This window comes from Kogia breviceps, chromosome 1 (assembly GCF_026419965.1).
Source record: "Kogia breviceps isolate mKogBre1 chromosome 1, mKogBre1 haplotype 1, whole genome shotgun sequence".
NCBI classification, from domain to species: domain Eukaryota; kingdom Metazoa; phylum Chordata; class Mammalia; order Artiodactyla; family Physeteridae; genus Kogia; species Kogia breviceps.
Genome location: NC_081310.1, coordinates 201,446,106 through 201,469,580, shown reverse-complemented (window position 1 = coordinate 201,469,580; position 23,475 = coordinate 201,446,106). Strand labels below are relative to the sequence as shown.

The 23,475-nt window shown below is 55.9% G+C and overlaps 1 protein-coding gene across 3 annotated transcripts in view; it reads left to right on the top strand.

The window, feature by feature from the left end:
* Nucleotides 1-23,475, top strand: part of PRKCZ (protein kinase C zeta) — a 99,618-nt gene that overhangs the window by 23,507 nt on the left and 52,636 nt on the right. The gene's annotated exons all lie outside the window — the stretch shown is intronic.

Sequence of the window (23,475 nt, the reverse complement as noted above, 5' to 3'; positions counted from 1 at the left end):
GTGGCTTCACCACTCTCCTGTCTCTGCTGCGTCAGCCCCGACGGGCCGCCTTCACAAAGTTCAGAGCTGCTGACAGTTACGTAAGGAGTGTGAGCTCCATAACCTTCCAGACTTTACTGCCGGGGCTGCCTGTTAATCACTGGGTCACACGGAGCGGCCGGGAGCCCCTCCGGGCGGATGTCACCCTCCGCCCCTGCTCCCTGGGCACCGACCTGGGGGCCCCGTCAGGGTCGCCTGTGGTCCCTGCGGAGACGTCCTGCTTCAGAAGCTCCCCGTGTTCCCGTCTTGTTCCCTTTAACATTTGAGCAGGGGAGGGGGGGCTGCATTTACCCCCCAGGACGGAGCGGATCCCATGGCAGTCCAACCCTCGGGAGGCCCATCCTCCTCGGAGCTCCGGTCGGAGAGTGCCCCGCTCAGGCTCCAAACCCCACTGAGCATCCGCAGGCCTGGGAAGCAGTCGTCTCCTGCTGTCGTGGGGCTGTCGTGGGGCTGCCGTGGGGGGAGGAGGATGCCCTGAGCAATGCCCACCAGAGCCAGGGCCCAGCGACGCCCAGCCCCGCGGAGGACCGGCCCTCTTTCCGGGTGTCGTGTCTCTGTTTACATCAAAGGACAGAGAATGATTCTTTTCCATGTTTCCCCGCCTCCCTCTCTGGGAAAGGCGTGTTTGGGGTCTGGCGGGTCTGGCCCCCCCCTCGGTGGATCCCTGCTGCCGCTGGGCCTTTGCTCGTCTTTTCCCTCCACTCTTGCAGGGCAAGTGGCACTTGGGGCTACGGCTCCAAAAGGGTCGGATGGGCGTTTCACGCTCTAGTGGGGTCCCCGGCTCCCAGCCCTGGGGTGGGGACCAAGCAGGCTCTCTGTCCATCAAAGCTCGTTGCTTTGTGGGAGGGGCAGGAAAAGCTTTGTCCAAAATCAGCCGTCAGAACCAGTTACTTACCCGGCGTTTGAGTTGTTTTGGTCACGAAATCGTGGCTGACATCATCCGTTCAGGAGGTGGCACCACAAAATCCCCGCCGGGTATCTGGACGTGGCCGTTTATTTTTAGGATCATCCTAAAATGTAGAGCAGGCCACCTCGTTGATGCCTGGCTGCTTTTCCTCCGTGTCTCTGAGGCCTCCACCCAGGCCCAGCCGGATTCTGATCTCCACACCCCCCGACAGCCGGACCGTGAGCCGGTGGGTCCCCCGTTCCCTCCAAGAGAGGTTCCAGATCAGGAGAGGCAAGGATGCCGAGTTGACAACGAACGAGCCTTTCTCGGTAGTTATTTCAAAGGTGCCAAGCCGTGGTCTGGCAGCCATGGAGGCTGTTTCAGCTTCGTTTCAGTCCATGATCATTTACTGGGTGAGCAGGAGATTGTACATGCGATGCTGTGGTGGGGTGGGGTGGAGGGGACCCTGAATTTGCATTTTATTGTTTAATTTGGTAGTTTGCGTGTGTCTGGTCCTTTTGTTTTAATTAATAAATTTATTTATTTATTTATTTATTTTTGGCTGCTTGAGTCTTCATTGCTGTACGTGGGCTCTCTCTAGTTGCGGCAAGTGGGGGCTACTCTTCATGGGGGTGCGCGGGCTTTTCATTGTGGTGGCTTCTCTTGTTGCAGAACACGGCCTCTAGGTGCATGGGCTTCAGTAGTTGTGGTGCACGGGCTCTAAAACTCAGGCTCAGTAGTTGTGGTGGACGGGATTAGTTGCTCCGCAGCATGTGGGATCTTCCCGGACCAGGGGTTGAACCCATGTCCCGTGCATTGGCAGGCAGATTCTTAACCACTGTGCCACCAGGGAAGTCCCTGGTCTTTTTTTTTTAAAAATAAGTTTATTTATTTATTTATTTTTGGCTGAGTTGGGTCTTTGTTGTGGTGCGCGGGCTTCTCATCGCGGTGGCTTCTCTAGTTGCGGAGCACGGACTCTAGGCGTGCGGGCTCAGTAGCTGTGGCTCGCAGGCTCTAGAGCGCAGGCTCAGTAGTTGTGGCGCATGGGCTTAGTTGCTCCGCGGCATGTGGGATCTTCCCAGACCAGGGCTCGAACCCGTGTGCCCTGCGTCGGCAGGCGGATTCTTAACCGCTACGCCTCCAGGGAAGCCCTTGCTGGTCTTTTCAGAGTTTGCTTTTTTGCCTCTCTTCTGTGGGGAGTTTAAGAAGAGCTGATTTGCGGCAGTGGGGAGCATCTCTGTGTGGGGGTGCGGCCAAGAGCGCCTGGGAGGGAGAGCTGGGGTCAGCACCCCTGGTCAAGTGGCCCTGTGGCCCCCTGCCCTGCGCCTGTTTCCTTATCTGTGATGTGGGCTTGTTGGGAGGATGGAACGAGGTTGTCTCAAACATGGAGGGGCTGGGCATCCCGTCCTGGTCGGGAGATGCACGTGTGTACAGTTTGCGTTGTATATTGTTTTCGTACCTTGGATTTAATTTTGAGTTTTATTTTTCTATTTTAAGGTGTGGAATAGTCCATGTGGTTTAAAGAGAGAGAACAGGTGTTGCCACCCCTCCGCCACCCTTGGCATGTATTTCCAGATTTCCGGGTCACACTTTTCCATCGGGGGCATTACTTGTTCCACTCTCTGCCTCTGGACACGTCAGCTCAGCTCTCCCTCCCTCCCTCTGCCCCCAGTAGGGTTGTTTTGTCATTGACTGTTTATGTCTCATGGTCACGAGCCACCAGCATTAGATTTCCTGTCTTGTACAACTTGTAGTTTTTCTTGCTGTTAATACTTGTCTTGATTTTCGTCCTTGGAGTTTTCTAGAAGTCCTGCCTCATATTTGCCCATTATCTTCCCAGCTCAGGGACAGCCCTCCCGGGGCCCCCCAGGCCCTGAGCAGCATGCCCAGGACCTCCCTTTGCCTTCATCCTGCGATCTCCTGCCGCTCTCCTCTGCCCGCCGCCTCCATCCTTGGCTCCCCTGTTCCCTTTCTTGGCTTCATCTCTGGTTAAGACGTCCTCCAGAGATGTTCTGAAAGAGGGGCCCCGGGTTTGGGGGTGGGAGGTAAGTCTTTTGAGACCTGGAGCGGAATATGGGTGCTAGTTTAGCTGGGTATGGAAGCCTGTTAGAATCACCCCCCTCGGCACCTTGAAGGAACCGACTGTGGTCCACTAGTTTCTGGTCGGATCACAAAGTCAGAGGCCATTTTGATTGTTGTGTTTTTTGTTTTTTGTTTTTTGTTTTTCTGCTGAAAGTTTCTAGGAGCTTTTGTCTTCTGTATTCTCAGGTTTCACGATGATGTGCCTGGATGTGGGCCTTTTTGTCTCTTGTGCTGGAACTTTCAACGTGGAAACTCAAGGCATTCCTGATGGGAAGGTTCTGTTCAGCTGTTTCTTTGATGGTTCTGTTACCTTCCCTTCCCACTGATGGTTTGTTGGAACTCCTGGACTGGTCCTCTGATTTTCTATTTCCCACTTCTTCTATTTTATTTTCTATATCTTTAATTTTTCTTGTCCAAACCATCTACTAAGTGTGTTGTCTTGTCCTTGTTTTTTAACTTCCAAGAGCTCTGTTTTGTTCTCTGAAGGTTCCTTTCTAGAATAGACTGTCCTGCTCTTCTTTCAGAGCTGGAAGATCACAGTGTTTCTTTGAGGTTAATTGTGGCAAGAGGCCCCATCATGTAAAGTGATTACCCGAGTCACCGAGCACTTCTCTGGCTTTAAGGCTTCACAGGCATGAATCCTTTAATCCTCATGCTGCCCTGTGGGTACCTGCTATTATTGTTTGTGTTCCTTGGAGAGAACACCACCCGAGGCACGGAGAGGTCAGGTCATTTTCCCAAAGCGCACAGCTGTGCGTGGCGGAGCTGGGGTCCGTCCCCCGCAGGCTGGGCCCAAGTCCAGGTTCTCTGCCAAGGGTCAGGCCCCTGCTCAGACCCTCGTAAATGGAGTGTGATTGTGGGTGAGAGTCCCCTCCACTTCGAGAATCAGGTATGTGAATGAGGCGCTGGCGCCCGCAGCCAGGTCCGAGCAGAGCAGGGCAGGTGCAGGAGGAGCTGGTGTCTTTCTTCTAAGCGTGTTCTTCTGCCCTTCCCACTGCGTGTCCACCCACGTGCTTTTTCTTGGCTTGTTTTTGGTTGTTTTTTTTTTTTTTTTTTGCAGTACGCGGGCATCTCACCGCTGTGGCCTCTCCCGTTGCTGAGCACAGGCTCCGGACGCGCAGGCCCAGCGGGCATGGCTCACGGGCCCAGCCGCTCCGCGGCATGCAGGATCCTCCCAGACCGGGGCACGAACCTGTGTCCCCTGCATCGGCAGGCGGACTCTCAACCACTGCGCCACCAGGGAAGCCCTCTTGGCTTGTTTTGCTAGGAGGTTTCCCCCAGCCCCCATGACCCATGGTCATCTGCCCATGGGGATGACTGGTGCAGTGTCCTGGCTGGGCTGCTCCCGGGAGGCCGGGGGTCTCAAGCTGGGTGACCAGGCTGCCGTCATCCCCCCAGGCTGGGCCCTAATTCTGCCTGCCGCCAGGTTGAGGCCAGGGGTCTCCTCCTCAGAGACCAGGAGCCTCTGAGTTGCGGCCTCTGTGGGCTCCGCCCTGCCCCGTCTCCTGTGACCCCCGGCCGGCCGCCCATCTCCCAGGGTGCCACGTGGTGCCCCTCCTCCCACCCCCCACCCCCGCTCCTCTTTGCTGTGACGGGTTTTTCGGTGCTTTCCTTCCTTCGACTGTGGTCTTGGGAGGGAACGTAGGAAAATGATTGTGTTCCTGCTGCTGTGTTTACCTGGATACCATGTAGGTGATTCTTTCCCAAGGCTAAATTATGCAGGAGAACCAGCGCCGGGACAGGCCTTCGCGGGTGGACGTGGGCGAGCGCGGGCATCTGGAATCGGCCTGTCCGAGGGCGCAGTGAGCGTGGGACGGAGGATGCGGGGCCGACGGCGCCGTGGGGCGGGATGGCCCCCGGCAAGGGACAGCGGGAGGCGGCAGGGCAGGGGCTGGCGCGTCGCAGGCGCTTCCCGGCAGTGGGCTTCCCACCCGGGGCCCCACGTGACATTCAGTCGTCACGTGTCCTCGGGCTCCTCTGGCTGCGACAGGCCTCAGATGCCCCTTGTTTTTGTGACCTTGGCCGTGTGCAGGAGTGCTGGCCAGGTGTTGGTCGACTGCCCCTCTGTTGTTGGGGTTTGTCTGACGTTTTTCTCACACTTAGACTGGGGTCAGGGGCTTGGGGAGGAGCCACGGAGGCCCCGCCCTCCTCATCACGTCACGTCGGGGCACCTGCTCTCACGTCACCAGGTGGCGTGGCCGCGCTCGCCCGGCTGACGTGTATCTGCCGGGTGTCCCCCCGCAGACTCCCTCCTTCTCCCTTCGCGTCCGCTCCTCTGAGGGAGGTTGTCAGCACAGCCCATCAGGAGGGGAGGGCCGTCCACGCGGATTATCTGGACTCTTCCTCTCGGGCTGTTGGATGTCCCTTCCGTTTTTTTCTTTCTCTGTATCAGTCTGGACTCAGATGGTAGTTTTGTCCCCGGGATTCTCATCCAATGTGACTTCCTTCTTTTGTTGCCCACGTTGTTCCAGCTTCGGCCCCTGGGAGCTCCTCGGGTGGGTCTGGGGGGCGTGGGGGCCAGACCGCTCCCCAAGGGGGTGGTGCTGGGGGCCCAGAGGTGTGAGGCGGAGCTGGAGCCCCCGTGGGCGGTGAGGCGGGGGGATCTCTGACCCCCCACAGGTGGGCACACAGGCCTTCCCTCCGTCCCTTCACCCAGGAGAGACGGTGGGGGCAGGGGGGCAGGAGGGCAGCACGGCGGTCGGCTCCCGCCGTCGGACGCGGGGTCTTCCCGGCGAGCACGGTCAGTTCTCTCCCGTCCTGTCCTCGCGTAAAGCAGGGATGGTGACACGGGCCCGGCCCCGGCCATCGCGGCTCCAGGTGAGGCCCCGGGACGGACGCCGCGGCAGGGCTGCCCCGGGAAAGCCCAGGCGTGTTTGTGGCTGCTGACCCGACGGGCCTGACCCGGAGCAGCTGGAAGTGGCTCCAGTCAACCTTGGTGGCCGCGCCCCCCGCTCTGGCGCCGTTTGCGGGGGGGGGGACCCCGTGCGGGTGGCCATGTGGGGGGGCGGGGGCTGCCGAGCGGCCCGGCAGGACGGACCCGGCAGATGGCACCTCTCCAGGAGCAGGTCCGCCGGTGCCGTGTGTACCTTGGCCACTGCGGAAGGTGGCTTCACGTGGAGACTGTAACGAACTGACCCGAGAGCGTGAGGTGCGCTGGCTGAGCGTCCGGTGGCTCTTTTGCGGTGTCAGCGGCCGGGCGCTGGGAAGGGCCGCGTCCGCGCTGGGTCCTCCCTGCTGGTGTCAGCGCTCCCACCGCGGCCGGCGCCCACCGCCCAGCGGCCCGCCCGCAGGCAGAGCTGGGGGAGACACGCGGCCCTCAGAGAAGGTCAGCGGGGTGACACGGACACCGGGTCCCAGCCGGTTGGTGACCGTAGCGCAGAAAGTGCCACCTGTCCCCGGGCTCCGGGCCGGCCTCCTTCAGAGTGCCACCTGTGCCCTCGGACGGTCAGCGGGGGAGCCACGTAGCAAGCGGTTCCGGGGAGCAGCCCCGCAGACAGCGGGCAGGGGCGCCCACCCGCCACGGTGACGGGACCGAACGTGAAGCCGCTGTGAGGGTTGTCACACGGTGGACACTGGTCTTAAGCACCTCCTTCCCGGCTTAGCGTTTCACGTCTCGCCTGAAAGCATTTGGGTCTCAGGACGGACCCCCGGACCACGCACACCCTCGCCTCTCGCCAAACCGTGCTCTCGTCGATCACAGTTTTTCCAAATCCTTTGTCCAAGGAGCTGCCTCTCCGAGCCAGTGCCGCCCGCCAGCGGTCCTGCTTCCAGCAGGGGCGCCTCTCAGGTCCACGGGACGGGAGGAGGTCCGCGGGGGAGCCTGTGGCCCGTGGCCCCCCGCGTGGTGTCGGCGTCCATGGGAGGGTTGTTACTGTCGTGGAGCCCCCGTGGCCGTTTTCTCTCTCCATCACCACTGCCTCTACCGATACCGCTTGGCATTTTATGCTGCAAGGAAGAGCCATCCTTGCTCCCCTCCCTGTTGAAAAACAATGTCGTACCTGCATGGGGTGCGACATTGAGGGGTTTTCGAAATCGTGAGTTTATTGAAATTCATTTCTGCCATCGCTCTGGAGGCTCTGTTTGGCCGGCAGAGCCTGGGGAAGCGGCTCCCGCCAGCTTGGGGCGCGTTCCCCCCAGCGTCTGAGGGCGTCCCCACTTTCTCATACGGTCACCTCTGGGATCAGCCCGGATCAACGGTCCCGGTTCCAGCCCGGAGCTGCTGTTGCCCTGAGGACCTGGCCTCCCCGGGCTGGGCGGGGGGGGGGGGCTTTAGAAGCAGGGCTGGGCTCCATCCGCGCCCCTCACTCCCGGGAGTGGGACCCGAGCTCGCGCTCTGACCCTCGGGCTCCCACCCGGACTGGAGCTGCTGTGGCTCCGCCCGCCTCCGCGCCTCGCGGGCTCCCTGCCCACGCACTGTCCCGGTTCCCTGGCAGCCTTGGTCCTTGGCCTCTGCTCGCCCGTCGCTGGTTCAGTTCGAGCGCGGCTCCCAGGGGTTTACCTAGGTTCCCTTGTCATCGTCCCCATGGCTGTGTCGGTGTGGTAGTCAGTCGGGTTTATTTACTTCTGTCTGCACTCAGTTTTAAGGTGTGTTCCTCATGCTTATTTGTTTATTTTATAGAAGGGTTGTGTAACACATGAACACGACTTGAAAATAAAAACTGTGCAGAGATTCCTGTTCATGTACCTTCGACCCATGTGCACCCAATTTCATTAATTTTTGTGGCTTATTCCCGTTTCTTTTTGTAAAAATAGGTGTGTGTGTGTGTTATTTACCCTTTTCCGTTGCACAAAGAGTAATCTAGTACACGTACTCTTCTTCTCTGCTCGTACTTTCTTACTTTTGTCTGCTTTTATATATACATGTGTATATGTATTCAGAATGAGAATAGAAATATAAATAAATGATAACTTCTAAAATACTGACAGCATCCCCAAGTCTAGAAAAATCACTAGTTAGACTCACCATTAAATATCTGCTTGGCATGATTCTATAGTACGTTTCTCCCAATATGTTCTAGCTGCAAACATTTTGATTGCCTTCTCAAATGACAATTTTGCAATATTTCCTATAGAGAAGCCTCAAAGATAATTACCTCCGTCTTTCCTGTCATAGAGTTGACAAAATTTTACATTTTGGCCATTTAGAATATCTTCTTTTTGGCCTCACAAATTATTATTGGAAACATCACGTCAATTTTTAGGATTGTTTTCAAATTTGGGAAAAACCTCAGTTTCTTTCATTTAAGATCTGTAAGACTTCAGAACAGTTCAAATTTTCTTGTACAATGACTCATCTTACAGATTCTGCGAGATGATAATCACGCGTTTACCATTTTGCTGTCCGGGTCCTCGCTATAGACACACATTGTATGAATTCTGTGTAATCTTCGTTCATGTTGTAGTTTTTAGAGATGCTTGAAGCGTACGACTTGACTCAGTATTTCTGTAAATGCGTGAAGCACAGCGTGTCACCCAGAACTACCAGCAGCCCCTGGTCCTGCTACAGGTTTGTACCCGCAAACGTGATGATGCTTTAAAGCTATGACGGGGGCGCTGGCCATTGTCCTGCAGAGCCTGTGGGACCAGTCAGACTCCTGAGCTTCAGACACCCCACGTCCGCCCACATTCCTGATGCATCTTCTTCAGTTAGCTGTGGCCAAATAACACACGGTATAAAGATTACCATCTCGGGGCTTCCCTGGTGGCGCAGTGGTTGAGAATCTGCCTGCTAACGCAGGGGACACGGGTTCGAGCCCCGGTCTGGGAAGATCCCACATACCGCGGAGCAGCTAAGCCCGTGAGCCACAACTACTGAGCCTGCACGTCTGGAGCCTGTGCTCCGCAACAAGAGAGGCCGCGATAGTGAGAGGCCCACGCACCGCGATGAAGAGTGGCCCCCGCTTGCCACAACTAGAGAAAACCGTTGCACAGAAATGAAGACCCAACACAGCCATAAATAAATAGATATCTAGATAGATAGATAGATAGATAAATAAGCAAGCCAGCCAAGCATTTGAAGCCCTTTAAAAAAAAAAAATTACCATCTCAACCCTCCCTCTGATTCTCTTTATTAAGATTTTATGTTCTAGAGCAGTTCTAGGTTCACAGCAGAACTGAGAGGAAGACACAGAGAGCTGCCATACCCGCCCCGCCCCAAGCACAGCCTCCTTGTTATCAGCACCCCACCAGAGGGTACACTTGTTACACCCCACGAACCTACGTCATCACCCGGAGCCCGTGATTTACACTGGGGGTCACTCGTGGTGGTGTGCGTTCTGTGTGTCTGCATAAATGTATGATGACGTGTACCCACCATGACAGTATCATACAGAGTAGTTTCACTGCCCTAAAAATCCTCTGTGCTCCCCCGTTCACCTCTCCCTCCCCCTGACCTCTGGCAACCACTGATCCTTTTACTGTCTCCATAGTTTTGCCTTTTCCAGAATATCTTACTGTTGGAATCATGTAACATGTAGCCTTTTCAGATTGGCTTCTCTTCTTGAGTAATATGCATTTAAGATTCCTCCACGTCTTGGGGCTTCCCTGGGGGTCCAGTGGTTAAGACACCATGCTTCCAATGCAGGGGGCACGGGTTCGATCCCTGGTTGGGGGACTAAGATCCCACATGCCACATGGCGTGGCCAAAGTAAATAAATAAATAATTATTTAAAAAATAGATTCCTCCGTGTATTTTCATGACTTGATAGCTCATTTCTTTTTAGTGTTGAACAATATTTCGTTGCCTGGAAGGACCACAGTTTATTTATCCATCACCTGCTGAAGGACATCTTGGTTGCTTTCAAGTTTTGACAGTTATGAATAAAGCTGCCATAAACGTCTGTGTGCAGGTTTTTTGTGAACATGGTTTTCAGCTCCTTTGGGTAAATACCGAGGAGCACGATTGCTGAATTGTCCGGTAAGACTGTTTAATTTTGTAAGAAATCACCAAACTGGCTTCCAGGGTGGCTGGTCCGTTTTGAACTCCCACCAGCAACGAACGAGAGTCTCTGTTGCCTCCACACCCTCACCAGTGTTTGGTGATGCCGTGTTCTGGATTTTGGTCATCCTAACAGGGGCATCTTAACCGTTTTTAGCGTGTGGTTCAGAAGTGTTAACCGTATTCTCGTGTTCTACAACGGATCTTGAGAACTCTCTCATCTTCTCTTCTGCTTTTAAACGAAGAATTCTGTGAGAAACAGGAAATAAAAGATAGGTTTGGAGCATCAGGGCTTATAGGGTTAAGGCTTTGTCATGGGCTAACCGTGTCCACGGCTGGGAAGGGCCCCACGACCAAGAGAGCAGTGGCGTTAGCACCTATGGACAGCGGCCTGAAATGCCGGGTGGTCCTTGCAGCTTACATGCCACTGATGAGACCTTTGCTCGGAGGGATTTTAATGATTCCCTTATTTTGCATAGTTCTTGTTTGTTCATTTTGTTCTGTTTTGGTCTCATCATCCAGAAAGTGTTGGTGTCGTTACCAGAGGACTATGAAAAGATATCCGAGCAATATGTGTATTATGTCATCAAACAGATTTACTGTGGGCAGAGTAACGCAGAGGTGGTTTTTCCTGTGAAGCTGGCATTTTGGGGGGTCGGGGGTACCATCTTTCTGCTCCTGTGTGTGGGGAGGGCGTGGCTGCTGGAAGTGACCCGCCACGGAAGAACGTCGGACCTAACGGGGTGGGCACCGGTCCCGTCCAGCCGCCGAGGAGCTGGCACCGGTGTGGAGGCAGTGAGGGCAGCGTCTGGGCGGCTGCAGCAGCGGGCGGTCTGGCCTCGAGGTGGGGCTGCGGGGACAGCGGTGAGGGGCGGGCTGCTTGGTGGCTGGCACGTGCTGGCCGCCTGGACACGTGGCTTGAAGGCGTCCTTTGTTCTGAGGGGGCGGAGCCAGTGCTGAATAGCCGCTTTCTCTGCGGCGCCCCCCGGCGCCCCCCGGCAGTGAGGGCTCTGCCTTAGTTCCCCCGCCCCCGCCCCCGCCCCGCTGCGAATCCCTCGATGACCCCGCCCCCTGCAGGTGGAAGGGGCCTGTAAACGGGGTCCCACTGGGCCATAACCCCGTCACCACCCCACCCCGTCTAGCCGGGCTGAGGGGGCCCCCGCTGCGGGAGTCCCACCTCCTCCTGCACAGGCAGCTCACGTCAGCAGGGCTGCAGGCCTCTGCCCTCCCAGCCCCATCTCCCTCCCCATCCCATTGCACGCCTGCCCTCCCCCGCCACGAAGACTCACCCCCCCCCCGTTTGTCCTCTCCCCCAGCACCCAGACTTTTGTGCTGCCCCCCACCCAACCACCAGGGTGTGGCCTCTGTGAGGGGGGGGTCCGCCTGCGTCCACCTCAGGTGTGTCCTCCCTGGGCATTCACTGAACGGGCTCCCACGAAGATGTCCCCTCCTTACACCAGAGGCCCCCAGACCCTGGGGCCGGTCCGCGAAGTGCTGCGCAGCGCTGCCCGCTGCCCGGGAGCCCCGTCGGCCCCGCTCCGTGGGTCGGGCCGCCGGAGCCTTGAGCCAGCCCCGGGCCGGGTCACGTGTGCCGCTCGGTGTTCCGGGAGGGGACGGCAAGGCAGCACCGGAAAGACAGGACTGGCCACTTGGTATTCAAAACAGCGTTTCTGGTTGAAAAGCAGCACATGTTGAGTACAGAAAACTTGAGACACGCACTGAAATGGAAGGGGAAAAATCTGAGCTGCCCCTATGTCGCTCCCTGGCGAGCGTACCATTTTAAATTCTGCCCTAGCCTCGCGTGCTTACTAACATTGAGGAGATACGGAGGCGTCAGGTTAGTTAACTTTCCTCCCTGTCTTCAGCTCACGGTGCGGGACTTGGCCGCGGGCGGGCGCTGGGGTTCGGGCTGCGCATGCAGTGGCCCCGGGGGCGGCGGCTTCCCCTCGGCCGCCGCGCCGCGCCGGCCCCTCTGGTCCACTCACGGCTTCCTTGGTGCAGGATCCCAGAGTAGCAATCACGCCGTCAAAGAACGTAAATACGTTTTTATCATTTAAAGTCTCGTGAACCGGCGACTTCCCTGGCGGTCCGGTGGTTAGGGCTTCGCCTTGCAACGCAGGGGTGCGGGTTGGATCCCTGGTCGGGGAGATGGGGTCCCACGTGCCTTGGGGCCAGAGAAGCAACACATCCAACAGGAGCAATATGGTAACAAATTCAATATAGACTTTAAAAATGGTCCACACCAAAAAAAAAAAAAAAGAATCTTTAGGCGTAAGTAAATAAAAATCTCGTGAGCTGCTGGCGCCTGTCACGGTGTGTTTGGGTGCGCTGTCGCCTGAGCGCTGGCGTCTCCCTCTCGGCTTGGGAGATGGGACACGGTGACGGTGGTCCCTGGGTGCCACCCCCCACCTTACCTTTTTGGTTTTTATTCCCTTCCTGAACTTTCTGCATGTCGAAGAGTTGACTCTCCAGCTGGACAGTTGGAGAGCACACCACGCGTTGGCATCCTCGTGTGGGTGAGGGGCTGGGTGGGTGTCTGTGCCTCTGTGCCGCCGTCCCTCATCTGACTGACCCCCGGGGACTGTCCTCTCGCAGGGGCCTTCGAGCCGCAGCCTGGCCGGGGGTGGAATTTAGCCACTTGGTCCCGACCTTCCTGAGATGTGGCTTCTACGTGTAAACTGCGTGAGGACCCTGGGACTCGCGGGTGTGTGTGGGAGGGGGCGAGGGGTGGGTCGTGGGAAGAGGACCCACATCGCCGAGTTCATTATGTGAGACCCTGTTTCAGCCCTGTGGGGAGAGGGGCCGGGGAGGCTGAGGGCGAATCTAGGGAGTTGGGGCCTGTCTCCGTCAGCTCAGCTGCTGTAACAAACATACCCCAGGCTGGGCGACTCAAGCAACAGGAATTCCTCATGTTTCTGGAGGCTGGGCGTTGGAGACCTGGGTCAGTTCCCGCGAGGCCCTGCTTCCCGGGCTCCTGCTGTGTCCTCACGGGTGGGCCGAGAGGGCTAACTCTGGTGAATCTTCCTCGAGTTATAAAGGCTTATAAAGGCGCTGATCCCATCATGGGCCCCACCCTCATGACCTCATCTCACCCTAATCACCTCCCAGAGGCCCCGCCTCCAAATACCACTGCACTGGGGGTCGGGCCCCCCCCCAGATGGATTCGGGGGACATGGACATTCTGCTCATGGCAGGTGTCCAACCCAAAGGCACCGGGAGGGTTTGGAGGGTCCAGGCGGTAGGTCTACAAGGAGCAGGCATGGGAGGGAGGGGCCTTGGAGAGCAGAGAGGTCACCAGGACACGCGCTCAGAGGGGTTGCGTCTTGTGCAGTGTTGGAATGAGGACATGCGTGTGAGGATGCCCAGGGGCTGAGGTCAGCCGTGGAGGCTCCAGGCTCCGGGCTTGCCTCCTGTCCTGCAGCCCCTCCCCCTGTCCCCTCCGCTGCTGGGGCAGGGCGACTTAAGCCACCCAAGTTTATTCTCTCTCAGTCTAGAGCCCGGTGTGGGCAGGCTGGCTCCCTCTGAGGCTGAGGGAGGGTCCATCCGGCCCCTCCTGGGCTTGGAGACATCGCCACGCCCACACGGTGAGTTCCCCCTGCGCCTGTGTCGGAATTTGCCCTTTTTATAAAACCACCAGTCATTTTGAGTCAGAGGCCACCCTGTGACCTCATTCTAACTTCAGACATCTGCAATGACCCTATTTCCAAATAAGGACACATTCTGAGGTGCTGGGGGCCAGGACTTAGCATTTGGATTTGGGGGAACACAATTTGGCCCTGAACAGTCCCCGCAGAGGTTGAATCCTGGGGTCCCTATAGGCTCACAGCCTGGCAGGTCTGCAGTCTTCATGGCCAGCTAGCTGTCCTTGGTGTCGTCTCCTAGTTGGGAACCAGAAGACTGCCTGAGGATTTATAGTGGATGGTTCGTGAGCAACCACAGAGGGACCCCGCTGACCAGGGCCCCAAGCCCAGTGTCCCCACAGGGCCCATCACACCACCCGGAGGACACGGCTTGGCTGTGACGCCCTCCCCTGCGGCCACCCCTTCCCGGACAGGAGGCCCTGGTCACTGGGCAGAGAGTCCTGAGCTCGCATGGTCTTGAAGAAACACCCAGCGCTTCTCCACGGAGGCCCTTGCACGTGTAGGAATGAAGCTTCCAGCCCCGGTTCCTGTGCCCAGCGTGTGGTTTGCTCTCTGGACCTCACGCAGCTTCAATGTCCGAGATGGAACCCGCCCAGATATTTTTCCACGATATTAATTTAACTTTCTGTATGAGTTACAGAACCTCGTTTTTCTTGGTGTTATGATCTAAGCAGATTATTGAATACACCTTGTAGATACCGCTTTTGAAGACCGCCCAACGTACCATCACATGGATACACTTTAATAAAAGGGTCGTAGAACTATGGGCCACACACCGAATCCAGCCCACTGCTGTTTTTGTTGTTGTTTAAAAATGGTAGCAAAGTACACTTAATGTAAAACTTACCATTTTAGCCATTTCTAAGTGCACAGTTCAGTAGCGCATTCACACTGTTGTGTAACCGTCACCACCGTCCGTCTCCAGAACTTTCTCATCTTCCCAAACTGACACTCTGCCCCCATGAAACGCTCTTGACCCCCCCTCCCAGCCCCCGGCCCCCGCCCTTCCGGCAGCCACCCTGGGAGTCGGAGTCCTCTGGGTCCTCTAAAAGTGGGATCATACGGTACATGTCCTTTCGTGTCTGGCTTGTTTCAGCATCATGTCCTCAGGGCTCATCCACATTGCGGCAGGGGTCGGAATTTCCTCCTTTTTAAGGTTGAACGATATTCCATCCTATGGATGGACCACGTTTCACTTGGCCATCATCCACTGATGGACACTGGCTTTGCGTCCATCTTTCGAGTGCTGTGAATAATGCTGCCCTGAAAATGGGTGTACAGATACCCTTTCGAGTCCCTGTTTTCAATTCTTTGGGGCATATATGCACACGTGGAATTGCTGGATTGTATGGTAATTCTATTTTTTAAGTTTTTGAGGAACCACCGGACCATTTTCCGTAGGAGCTGCACCATTTTACATTCCCACCAGCGTGTACAGCGTTCCAGCTTCTTCACATCCCCACCAACACTTGCTATTTTCTGGTTTTGTTTGATAGGAGCCACCCTATTGGGTGTGAGGTGGTGTCTCACTGTGGTTTTGACTTGCGTTTCCCTGGCGATCAGTGACGTTGAGCATCTTCCCTTGGGTTCGTCGGCCATCAGTCTACTGTATCCGCTTCGGGGACGTGTCTGTGCAAGTCCTTTGCCCATTTTAGAATTGGGTTTGCCTGTGTGGTGTCGGGTCGTCCTGGCCAGCGTGTCATGACAGACCACAAGCGTGCACGTCGGGCTCACCCTTCTCCAGTTTAACCCCATGGTCACCACGTCACTGGAGCAGAGCAGGGGCGGTCCAAGGCGTTGGCTTCGGGGTGGAGAACAGACGTGCGTCTGCGATGTCATCACGAAGGTGGACTGTTGTTTTCCTTCTCTTTTCCGTCTTCTGATATTTTCCGAGTCTTTCATCGGCTGATTTTTATAGCACACAGCTTCATTAAGAAGGAAAAAGACGTGTGTGGAGGAGGAACTCTTGAATCGGAAGGCAGCGGGGGGTCTGTGAGTCACTGCATCCCCACGAGGACGCGGGTCTGGGGCAGCACGGCTGCCGTGAGATGCTTCCCTGCTGCCCCGGACCCTCGTCCTCCCGCGGGGTCCGCCCGGTGGCCCCGTCTGTGTCCAGCCCTCCCCGGATGCTCCGTCATTTCAGCACTCCCCCGCCCCCAGCGTGTTTTCCTATGTGCGGCGACTCCCGGCAGAACAGAACGAGACGGGGCAAGGCTGGGGGCTCTGGGCCGTCTGTGAGGTGATGGGGGAGCCTGGGGGGGTCGCTCAGCTGCCAGGAAGGCAGGCGGCGGCGGGGTCCCACTTCGGGCCGGCCCAGGGGAGGGAGCGCAGGGCGGCGGGCACCTCCCGGCCTCCCTGGGAGCGCCTGCTGGTGAGTGCAAACCACCTTCTCCACTTTGGGGCCTTAAGAAGCACTGGGGTCCCGTGCACCTGAAGGTCACGGGCTCCTTTAGGACGGAAACTTCCCTGAGCTCCACGTTGATGTTCTTGGAAGTGAACAGAACAAGCATAAATTATTCACGGGTTTTAGCTGATCTGTTTTTGTGCAAAGGGAGCTTTTAAATTTAATTATTTTCAGGCACTAAAGGATGGTTTAGCTGGAGGCCCGGTTTTCAAGGTGAGCAGAGGATGAGGGCAGTGGGTCACGGGTCGGGCCTGGGGTCCAGGCCCCTGTGCTCAGAAAGGAGGGGCCGGGCCGGCCGGCGCAGTCGGGCAGTGGCTCTGAGCGTCAGTCCCGGCCAAGACTTTGAAACTCAGCTCCAATATCATAAACCTAACGGGCCTCAGATGCACTTGCTTCCCATCTGGGTGGGGGAAACACCCGCTGCTCCAGGTACAGACCCGGCCCAGGATGCACAGGGACGCCGTGTGACGGATCGTTGGAAACAGACGCACAGAGAAGTTGCAGCGCCTGCGACGGGTCTCCTGCTACGAGGGAGGCTGCAGCTCGAAGCCCGGGACCCCCAGCTGGTGGGGAAGAGACGGACGGCCCATGGGCTGAGCTGGCAGCAGCTGTTCCCTTGAAAAGTGTCTCCTCCTGGGTCTGGACAGGCATGGGCGGGTGTGGACGCTGCGCGGACATGGAGTGGTCGGGCCCGGATGCTGTGTAAACAGGTGTGGGTGAGTGTGGACACACTGTGGATGCGGGTGGACAGATGCGGACACCGTGGACAGAGGGGCCTGCGGCACTTGGGCCCCCCCGTTCCGGAGGCCTCCCACGCTCAGAACTTGCACTGGGCACGGCCGCCTTGGCGGGGGTGGGGGCTGTGCCAGGTGATCGCAGGTGTGGACGCGGATGCTCACCTGCGGGCAGGGCTGTGGGCACGAGCTATATAGAGGCCTCGGTGCTGGGTCCAGGTCCACGTGTCCCTCTCCCAGTCTGACTTTGGGGGCCACGTCTCCTGCTGGACACCTCTTTGTCCCCACCCCCTCGGGTGACCTCCCAGCTTGTCACATCGGTGCAGCCACGTTCCCTGGGAGCCCACGCGTCCTCCGGAATGTTCCCTCCGATGCGCGGTGTTGGGGTTCTCCTTTGCCGTCTCCTCCCCCACCCCCAGGGGCAGCACCCGTCTCTGTCTCTGGACCCCATCCTTGTCAAGAGATGGAAAAAACCTGGTTCCGGTCTGAGCTGCACGTCCCAGGCCTGCGGCCTCGTCCTTGTGTATGAAGGTGCAGGCCCACGGCGTGGACAGCAGTCACTGCGGGGTGTCGGGTCTTTTCTGAGGCTCCTGCCGCGGCCTCCTTTCCTCCGCTCGGCCCCTGTCTCCCGTCCCAGCTGTTCTTGGCCTTGAATTAATTTCTTGGCATCCAGTCGTTTTTCTGAAGGCTCGGTTTTGAGCTCTTTCACTCTCCTGTCTATAACAAGCTCTGCCCGGATCCCCCCGGGCCCCCCACCCGTTTGCATGGTCTCCCCAGGCCACCACCGAGCAGGGCCAGGGACCCCGGCCGTCAGCATCTGACTCCCCGATGGTGGCCGTGGAGAAGCGGCTCCCTTTGTTCCTTCGAGCCTGGGACTTCATCCCTCTGATGGGGCAGGGTTTCTGTGTGCCCGGGACACTCACACCAAGGTCATAGGTCCCTGAGGGTCAGGGCAGTGCCAGAGGCCCAACCGCCAGGAGGCCCAGAGCGTGGGGGCCTTGGCATCCAGCAGCCCCTACTTCCCACGCTGGTCTTGGGCGAGTCACCTCTTCTCTGGGCCTCCATTTCATCTCCAGGTGGCAGATGTGGACGCAAGGAACTGAATCACGTGGATTTTGTGGGGATCAAATGCAACAGTGTGTGAACGTACTTGCCACCACGCTTGTCTTCAGTAGGTGCTGGAGCCAGTGTGCTAACGTTGATGTGTTTCTGAGCGGTAGGTGACAGTTCTGGAGGAAGCGGCTTCGGGGCGCTGCTGCTGCTGCGCTGGTCCCACGGGAATCAGAACGGTCCCGGGCTGTAAGTCACAAGTCAGGGAACGTGGAGCGGCAGCCACTGCGGACGTCAGGGTTGCCCCTGACTCATGGCTTCTCGCAGACACCCAGGGGTCCACTCTGACCTCAGTGTCTGCTGAATCCTCAGCCGGAGTGTCAGCACGCGTGCGCGCACAGACACACGCACGCGCACGCACGCACACGCACACACACGCACGCACGCGCACGCACGCACACGCACACACACACACACGCACGCGCACGCATGCACCGGGGTCCTCACACAGACGGGCTTCCTTCCTTCCACGTACCTGAGTGGCCGTCCCTGGATGCTGGGTTGGGCAGATGCTGGGAAAACCAGTGACCTGGATGATACACTCCCAGTCTCGCCTGGTTAATGAGCAGATGTGCAAAACCAGATAACTTAAAGTTCCAGGTTGTAATTAATGTAAGTGGCACCAAGACGGAGGCTCAGGAAGGCCTGGGGGGTGAAAGAGGTGCCGGGGCGGGGCGTGGTGTGACCCCTGAGGCGAAGCGCAGAGGACCGCCCACTTGGCCGTGGGGCGGGGGTTCCTGGGTGGGAGGGGGGCGGGGACCATGGCTGGTCAGAGGAACCTGGAGGACCTGCCGGTGGAACCACCCAGAGAGGCGAGGGTGAGGGTGGGGGCCACACAGGAGTCTCCGGTCACCCCTTCGTTGTGCACTTTGTGAGCCTGTAGGCGTTTGTTCAACAAAACCGCATCCTGGGTGTGACCAGTTTGCTGTTCCAGTTAAGCTGGACGTCACCTGTCCACATCCAGCGAAATCAGGTGACTTGCGAGGAGGAGAAAAACCTTGAATTGCATTTTCAAAGTAACGAAAGTGAGACGAGGGTGCTCTCCGTGGGAAAAGACGGCCCTCGGATTCCGCACCCTGGTGGCAGCGAGCTGCGTGCGCTGCGTGCCCTGGACCAGCTGGTTCAAACCCCGAGTTGTCTGAGTTATTTCTTGTCTTCGAGAAGCGCGTGGGTATCCCCAAGGTCTTCCTGACCCCGTGATCGTGGCCCAAGGGCAAAGGAGGAGCCGGTCTCAGCCCAGCTGCAGGCTGCAGTCTTTCCTTTGGCTACATTTTATTTTGCAGTGGTAGAGGCTGTTTTGCTACAATTATTTCAAAATGTGCCACCTGGAAAAACACGTCCATCAGGGGGACCATCTGCAGGACCCAGGATTCCACAGAGGCTGCAACTTTTGTGCTGGCATCTAGCTTTTGTCACCCTGTTCGCCCGAAGGTCACCAGCTGCCGCCAGGACCTCTCCTCTGTCCCCACCCCCCGTGGCCCTGAGCTGCCTCTTCCTGCTGGCTGCCTTCCTGGTTTCCGAGCTCTGAGGTTTGCTCCCAGGGCTCTGCCCCTGGATCGGAAGGCTGTGTCCCGTCCTCTCCGTGGACAGCCTCGTGCGGTCACTGTCGTGAGGGTCAGCTCCTGTGGACGAGGATATCTTCGTGTCACGTTTTGCCAATTCTCACAGTATTTCAGACTTCATTATTACTGCATGAGTTACGGTGATCTGTGATCAGTGATCTGTGTAATTGTTTTGGGGGCACCACGAACCACCCACCCTTCTAAGATGGTGAACTTAACCCATGAACGTTGTGTGTGCTCTTACTGCTCCACCGACCGGCCGTTCCCCCCCTCCCTCCCTCCCCCTCCTCGGGTCCCCATATTCCCTGGCACGACAATATTGAAATTAGGCCAGTTAATAACCCTGCAGTGGCCTCTAAATAATTCAAGTAAAAGGAAGAGGTGCACATCTCTCACTTTAAATCGAAAGCTAGAAATGATTAAGCTTAATGAGGGAGCATGTCACAAGTTGAGATAGGCTGAAAGCTAGGCCTCTTGCACCAAACAGCCAGAGTTGTGAATGCAGAGGGAAAGTTCTTGAAGGAAATTAAAAGTGCTGCTCCAGTGAACACATGAATGATAAGAAAGCAAAACTGCTGATATGGAAAAAGGTGTTTTTTTCTTTGTTTTGGGTTTGTTTTTGGCTGCGCCGTGCGGCATGTGGGATCTTAGTTCCCCAACTAGGGATGGAACCCATGCCCTCTGCACTGGGAGCACGGAGTCTTAACCACTGGACAGCTAGCGAAGTCCCTGATACGGAAAATGTTTTGAGTGGTCTGGATCCAAGATCAAACCAGCCACCATGTGATTTTAGGCCAGAGTCTAATCCAGAGCAAGGCCCTAACCCTCTTCAATTCTGTGAAGGTTAAGAGAGGTGAGGAAGCTGCAGGAGAGAAGTTTGAAGCTGACAGAGGCTGGTTGATGAGGTTTAAGGAAAGAAGCTGTGTCTCCATAACAACATCAAAGTGCAAGGGGAAGAAGCAACAAGTGCTGATGTAGAAGCTGCAGCAAGTTATTCAGGAGATCTAGCTCAGATCATTCATGGACGTGGCTACACTGCACAGCAGATTTTCGATATAGATGAAATGGACTTATATTGGGAGAAAGTGCCATCTAGGGCTTTCATAGCTAGAGAGGAGAAGCCAATGCCTGGCTTCAAAGGACAGGCTGACTTTCTTCTTAGGGGCTAATGCAGCTGGTGACTTAAAGTCGAAGTCAGTGCTCATCTACCGTCTGAAAATCCTAGAGTGCTTAAGAATTTGGCCAGGTCTACTCTGCGTGTGCTCTGTAAATGGAACAACACAGCCTGGATGGCAGCACATCTGTTTACAACATGGTTTACTGAATGTTTTAAGTCCACTGTTGAGACCTATTGCTCAAAAAAAATTCCTTTCAAAATATTACTGCTCATTGACAATGTACCTGGTCACCCCAGAGCGCTGATGGAGGTGGACGACGAGGTGAATGTTGTTTCCATGACTGCTAACACAACTTCCGTTCTGCAGCCTGTGGATCAAGGAGGAAGTTCAACTTTCAAGTCTTACTAATACATTTTGATCAGCTATACTTCACTAAAAGTAATTTTTACAAAAATCAACTATACTTCAATTAAAAAAATTTAAAAAACAAACAAGAAACACATTTTGTGGGGCTTCCCTGGTGGCGCAGTAGTTGAGAATCCGCCTGCCAATGCAGGGGACACGGGTTCGAGCCCTGGTCTGGGGAAGATCCCACATGCCGCGGAGAAACTAAGCCCGTGTGCTACAACTACTGAACCTGCGCTCTAGAGCCCGTGAGCCACAACTACTGAGCCCATGTGCCACAACTACTGAGGCTGCACTCTAGCGCCCACGAGCCACAAGTACTGAAGCCCACACACCTAGAACCTGCTCACCACAACGAAGAGCAGCCCCCGCTCGCCGCAACCAGAGAAAGCCCGCACGCAGCAATGAAGACCCAACGCAGCCAAAAATAAATAAATTTTAAAAAAGAAAGAAAGAAATTGCTGCAGCCACCCCAGCCTTCAGCAACTACCACCCTTGTCAGTCAGCAGCCGTCAACATCAAGGCAAGACCCTCCACCAGCAATAAATAAACAAATAATAAAATCAAAACATTTGCTGAAGGCGCAGATGATGGTTAGCATTTTTTAGCAATAAAGTAGTTTTTACTTAAGGTATGTACATTTTTTGAGACATATGCTACTTCACGCATAATACACTACAGTCTAGTGTAAACATAATTTTATATGTGCTGAGAAACCAAAATATTCGTGTGACTCGCTTTATTGCAATATTTGCTTTATATTTGCTGGAACCAAACCCACAGTATCCCTGTGTGTGTGTACTGTGTGCCTGTACTGATATGTACTCTTGACTCCATGATTTCTTGGGGGGCTGTCCTACGATGCCATCCCACCCCCTGGAGGCCTAGGGTTCCTGACTTCCTTGTGTCTGATTTTCTAAGGTGGTCGTTGCAATGAGGAGGTAGTTACTTTTAGTAACTAGTAAAAAGACATTGAAAGATTCTCCCTGGTGGAGGGATCCCGAGGGGGCTCCTCTGGTGCTGGCCCCGCCCCCTCTCTTTCTCGACCTTTCGAGTCCTCCTCTTGATATGTAAATCCCGCATCAGAATTTAGTTGTGACAACGTGGGCTTTCCCCCCCAGTAAATTCTTAAAGCCTTTCAAAAGCTTAATCTCAAAGAGAATCAGGCCCTTTTGTGTGTTTAATTACCAAAGCTGTTTTGAATCTCAAACATGATTTAAGACTTTAGAAACTGCACCAGCTGAGTCCTCTAACTGGCAGGAGGCCGGTGGGCAAACTCCCTCCCCCATTTCTCGGGGTGGCCCTGGTGGTGAAACCCCAGGGACAGCCTCCAGTGGGGGGTCTGCGGCGGATTCCCTTGTTCTCTCTTCAGCTTGTGTGTTTCTTTCATTCATTCATTCATTCATTCATTCCAGCTCAGCTGTCAGGACCATGAGCCAGGCACCTTGGGCTGAGCTTGGCCTGTGTCACCACTGGCCGCAGGACCCAGGACAAGGCTCCCTAGCCTCAGTTTCCCTTCCTGTAAAATTGGTAGGAGTGGCTGCCTTGCAGGGCTGGTATGCGGGTTCAGCACCTGCTGCTGTGCTTGAAAGCTCCTTTCCCTGCTCTTTGCTGTTCTTCCCCAGCCGTGGTCACAACTCCCCGACTATTTATCCCTCACCCACTAGAACGGGGCGCCAGGACGAGAGCTGTGCACAGGATGCAGGCCTCGGCCAGGTTCATGGGACTTCTGCCATGAGCGTGTGTTTTCCTGTCCACTCTGTGGCCCTCACGTCTATTGCTCTGTTACTTGGGGGTTTAGGATCAAAAGCTTTGGAAATACCGAATCTGCAGTCCAGATGCTGCCTTGTAGGTCTGCCTGTGAAACGGAGATGTCAATGCCTGCCTCTAGGAGGCCTGTGAGGGGACAGGATTCAGCGTATCCTCAGCCTGGACCAGCATCTGATATAGAGTGGGTAGATATGTGGTGGACATGTCCCATATTATGTGTAGCAGAGACACAGAACAGATACACCATAGACACATAGTAGATACGGACAGATATATCGTACCTATGTAATAGACATATAATAGATAAAGAACAGATACGCGGCAGAAATTCACATGCAACAGACAAGTAATGGGTACAAACCACAGGGTCAACACATGCTAATGGTGTATCACGAGTGTCCCGCCTGGGGTTCACTTTGCTGTCTGTGGGATCTTTTTCACAAGGGAGGACTGTTAGGGGGGTTTGGAAAAACAGTCCAGTTTTCTTTCCCGCTCTCCCCCTTTTCCTTTTTACCAGACATGGCAGAGCAGCGTTTCCTGTCTGGTGGGTGGAGGAGTGTCCTTCTGGGTGGGGCCCTAAGGTCAGGAGGGCGATGGGCTCTGGGGGTGGAGGGTGGTCCTGGAGCCAGACCCCCCCCCCACCCCTTGCTCTGCCCCAGGAATCTTTTGAATCTATATTTTTTCCTCAGAGTCCAGTGTGGGCTTTTCGACGTCTGCTTACAAGTTTTTGTTCTGTTTTTGTTGGTTTGTTTCTAGACTCCTAGAAACTACTTGTTTTTTGTTCTCC